The sequence below is a fragment of the Triticum aestivum genome, chromosome 4B, assembly GCF_018294505.1.
Source record: "Triticum aestivum cultivar Chinese Spring chromosome 4B, IWGSC CS RefSeq v2.1, whole genome shotgun sequence".
Taxonomy (NCBI): Eukaryota; Viridiplantae; Streptophyta; class Magnoliopsida; order Poales; family Poaceae; genus Triticum; species Triticum aestivum.
The window spans coordinates 62,460,744-62,466,208 of record NC_057804.1 but is presented as its reverse complement, the minus strand read 5'-3'; positions in this window follow the sequence as shown (position 1 = coordinate 62,466,208).

Sequence of the window (5,465 nt, the reverse complement as noted above, 5' to 3'; positions counted from 1 at the left end):
AGTGGTTACAAAAACGTCTTGTAAAATATCGGTCTAGTGAGGGCAATATGTATGAGTCTATAGAGGAGTTGGATGACATGGATAAACTAGGACAAGGTTTTACATCGGCTGATCCATTAGAAGAGATAGATATTGGAGATGGTTCAGTCACTCGACCGACATTTATAAACAAAAATTTGAAAGCCGGTTGTAAGGCTAAATTAATCGAGCTATTGAAAGAATATGTTTGTTGCTTTGCGTGGGAATATCATGAGATGCCAGGTTTAAGCCGAGAGCTAGTGGAGCATCGGTTACCTATAAAGGCCGGTTTTAGACCATATAAACAAACAGTCAGAAAGTTTAATCCGAAAACATATGACCGGATCAAGGAAGAGATCGGTCGACTGCTGGAAGCTAATTTCATTCGACCTTGTAGGTATGCCGAGTGGATTTCTAACATTGTCCCAGTGGAGAAGAAGGGATCCGGCAAGTTGAGGGTGTGCATTGACTTCAGAGATTTGAATAGGGATACACGCAAAGATGAGTATCCCATGCCAATAGCCGATATGCTTATTAATGATGCTTCTGGACATAAGGTTATTAGCTTTCTAGATGGTAATGCCGGATACAATCAAATTTTTATGGCCGAAGAGGACATGTACAAACAGCTTTTCGATGTCCTGGTTTCCTTGGTTTATTCGAGTGGACAGTGATGACATTCGGATTAAAAAATGCTGGAGCCACATATCAAAGGGCTATGAATATGATTTTTCATGATTTACTCGGTATCATACTTGAAGTTTATATTGATGATATTGTTATCAAATCGGATGCTTTTGAATCTCACTTGGCCGATTTGCGTTTAGCTTTTGAAAGAATGAAAAAGTATGGACTGAAGATGAATCCTTTGAAGTGTGCTTTCGGCGTGTCAGCTGGCAAGTTTTTGGGTTTCATTATTCATGAAGAAGGCATAGAGCTTGATCCCAAAAAGATAGAGGCTATACAGAAACTGGAGGCTCCAACATGCAAGAGAGATATGCAAAAATTCATTGGCAAGGTCAATTATTTGAGAAGGTTCATAGCTAATCTATCAGGGAAAGTTGATGCATTTACTCCTATCCTTCGGTTGAAGAATGATGCTGATTTCACTTCGGGTGCAAAACAGCAAGAAGCATTTGATATGATCAAGAGATATTTGTGCACTCCTCCGGTAATGAAAGAACCCAAGCATAGGAAACCCTTCAGGCTTTACATTGCAGCGGAGGAAGGAGTTATTGGTGTTGTTTTGACTCAAGAAACCGAGAGAAAAGAGCATGCTATTACATATTTGAGCAGACGCTTACTGGACGCCGAGACAAGGTATACATTTATTGAGAAACTATGTCTATGCTTATATTATGCTTGCACAAAATTGAGACATTATTTAGTGCCGAGTGCTTGTATAGTAGCTTGTCAAACTGATGTCATTAAATACATGTTGCATAGGCCAATTCTTAATGGTAGAATTGGCAAGTGGGCTTATGCTTTGATTGAATATGATTTGGCTTATGAATCTCTAAAATCCATGAAAGGCCAAATTGTTGCTAATTTCATTGTTGAACATCGGATTGATGACAAGCATGATGTTGATATGAACCTTGTTTCATTAGTACGATGGAGATTATACTTTGATGGTTCAGTTTGTAGCAATGGTCAAGGTGTTGGTATTGTTTATATATCTCCTCATGGTGCTGTTTTTGAAGCCTCGTGCCGCTTAGAATATTTTTGCACAAACAATCAAGCCGAATATGAAGCATTGTTATTCAGCCTAGAGATGTTACTTGCTATACGTGTTACACATATTGAGGCTTACGGTGATTCGTTACTAGTGGTGCAGGAAATATCCAGAGTCTTTGAGTGTTTGGACGAATCACTTAATGTTTATCTTGATAAATGTCTAGATATAATTTCTACTTTGGATTATTTTAGCATTGCACATATATCTAGACATGACAATTGGAAAGCAAATGAGTTGGCACAACAAGCATCTGGATATCATGTTGATCATGGCATGTTTCATATCTCTCAAAGACCGATGTCTTGTCTTGCCAATATGGGAGAGGCCAAACTTGAACTCACTAATTCGGCCATTAACTAAAAATCTAGTGCAGGTGATAATCCCGACTGGAGGAAGCCCATTGTTGATTACTTGTGCAATCCGAGTGAAAGGGTGGACAGGGCTGTTCGGCGTATGGCTTTCAAGTATACAATGAGAGATGATGGTCTTTATCCCCGAACAGTCGATGATGTTCTTCTAAAGTGTTTGGACGAGGACCAGGCAAGAATTGCTATGGGAGAAGTACATGAAGGTATTTGTGGCACTCACCAGTCGGCTCCCAAGATGAAATGGTTATTGCGACGAGCTGGGTTTTATTGGCCGATTATGATTAATGATTGCTTCAGATATTATAAAGGGTGTGAAGCTTGTCAAAAGTTTGGTGATATTCAATTGGCTCTTGCTGCTATGTTACATCCTATTATCAAACCTGGCCTTTCAGAGGTTGGGGTTTAGATTTTATTGGACAAATCCACCCGTCTTCCTCAAAAGGGCATCGGTTCGTATTGGTGAGAACTGATTATTTCACTAAATGGTCTGAAGCAGTACCTCTCAAGAACATGACACATACGGAGGTAATTCAATTTATAACCGAACACATTATTCATAGATTCGGTATTCCTCAAACGTTAACTACGGATCAAGGTTCATCTTTTATGTCACACCAAGTCAGAGAGTTTGCCGAATCTTATAATATAAAGTTGCTCAATTCCTCTCCATATTATGCCCAAGCTAATGGACAAGCCGAGTCTAGCAATAAAATTTTAATCAAGCTCATCAAGAAGAAGATTGAGGATAATCCGAGGAGATGGCATGAGTTGTTGTCTAGAGCTTTATGGGCACATAGAATTTCGAGGCATGGTGCTACGAAGGTAACTCCATATGAGCTAGTATATGGTCAAGAGGCTGTTTTACCAGTGGAAGTAAATTTGAATGCCTTGAGAATAGCCAAACAAAATGATTTATCGGAGTAGACTTTTATAACTTGATGATGGACAATATTGATGAAGTTGCCGATAAATGTTTGGTTGCTTTGAAGTACATAGAGAGATACAAGTTGAGGGTTGCAAGAGCTTACAATAAGAAAGTTAAGTTGAAGAATTTTCAAGTTGGTGATCTCGTTTGGAAAGTGACTCTGCCGATTGGTTCAAGAGATAGAAAATTCGGGAAGTGGTCTCCAAGTTGGGAAGGTCCTTTTAGGATTACAAGAGTTGTTCCCGGAAATTCATATTTGGTGGAATCAATACAAGGGGCATTGTTACCCCGAGCTCTCAATGGGAAATATTTGAAGAAGTACCACCCGAGTGTGTGGCAGGAAGCCTGAGTAGGCAATGGCCGATATACGATTATCGCCCTTAGCAAAAACATGGCCGATACATAATTATCGTCCTGAGGAAAATAAATGGCCGATGGAGTGTTGACATCGTCCTTAGAACGGACACTATGCATATTATTTTTCGGCGTGCAAGCTTTGCCGAAAAACAGGGTGGCATGTGTTGACGCCTGATTTTGGCAAGATACAGAGTGAAAGGGTTTTCAGCATGAGAAAGTTTCACAACGTCGAGTGGAACAACTTTGATATTTAGGCTATCATCATCCGACATCATCTCAGTGGCCAAAGCTGTACTACAAGTGACAAAATTTAGTGTTCTGAGTGCTTTTCGGCCGATTACGCCCTCAAAATGACCTCAGATGAAGGAGCACTCTAAAGGAATTGTCTTCGTCTCGTCGAGGAAATTGATTTTCATATACGAATCATCTTAATCCGAGTTCATATGCAAAAGTTACAGTCAATACGGTTTGGATAGGCCGGAGACCAAAATATTACGCTTGACACCAAACATATGTTGATGAGTGTCTAATACAATGCGTGAGCAATTCGGCCCTCAATACGGCCTTTAATCGAAAAACCTTCAACACATAAAATTTTCGTCTCGTCGAGCCGATCGATTTTCATATATAATTCGTCTCAATCCGAGGTCGTATGAGACCTGAGGAGACAAATCAAGATCAGGCTATGTTTTCGGTCGAGTGAAAAGGTTGCCGTCCGAGTGAAAACTTACCGGTCGAGTGAAAGCTTAACTTTCGAGTAAAAACTTACCGATCGATCGAAAGCTTACCTTTCGAGTGAAATTTAACGGTTGAGTGAAAGTTTGCTGACCGGATGAACTTATTATTATCCGAGTAAAAATACAGTCATCCGAGTGAAATTTTCCTCCACGTGAAAATGTTCCGAGTGAAAAGATTGCGATCGGAACGAAAACTTGCCGATCGAGTAAGGTATTGGCTTTCGAGTAGAAATATAGTTATCCGAGTGAAAGATTGTCTTCCGAGTGAAAAAGTCTAGTCGGACGATCCAAGTGAAAGTCTCTAATATCCGAGTGGATGAGCTTGAATCCAAGTGAAACTGAACATGTGCCCAAAAGTTTATCAAGATGACCTCGGATGAAGAAGTGTTCAATATAGAAGTTATGCGCATCATCAAGACGGTAAACTTTAGTTTTGGAATCATCATCATCAAAGATAGTATATGGCCTACAAATTCACTACGAGACTCGGATTCTCCAGTCTACTGCAAAACCGATTCCGACTGGAAGATAAAGATGACCTCGAGAAATATTCAAGATGACCTTATTTGAAAAAGTAATCTACATGAGAGTTATTCGTATCGTCGAGGCGCACAAGTTTGATATTTGGGCCGTCTTGATCGGAGATCATATGCAAGCTTGGCGGCCCGCGCAAGAAGGAAGACAGAAGTTGGGCCAGATCCAGACTGAATCCGAGTTGGAATAGAACTACGACTCTAGGGCGTGAATTGATGTAATTTCTTGTAAGGAAAGCCTAGATGAATCCTTTACTTGTACGGGAAGTCCAGCCTCCTCTTATATATATTGGGGGTGATGGCCGATTGAACAACACACAATCGAACAAATCAATATACAACTTTTTCATCTACGTTTTATCTCTCCACCATTTTTCTCTCTCGTTCTTCGCTGTTCTTCGTGTTGGAGAGCTGCGAATCCTGAGGCTCTAGGTGCGAGCGAATTGACCTAGGGCAGCCCATAGCCGCCGCACTCCCTGACGGGGTCCCTCCCGGGGGTGTGGGGTTTTCGGGTCTGCCAAAGCACCCGTCGACTGTCTTGTGTATCGCGCTGTCGGTCGGGTCTCCTTCGACGTGATCTGCGGTGCATCACCCCCGGCGTCGCGGGTACACATGACGTGTTCGTGTGTCAACACATCACCCAGAGATCGATTCCAATGTCGTGGTCAGTCCTGTGGACATCACCCCAAAAATTGATTCCCATGCCGCTGTCCGTGTTGTGGTCATTGCCCGAGAGATCGATGACAAGAAATAGTTGGTCGCGCTAATCCTTCAGGGTAGTTTGCATTG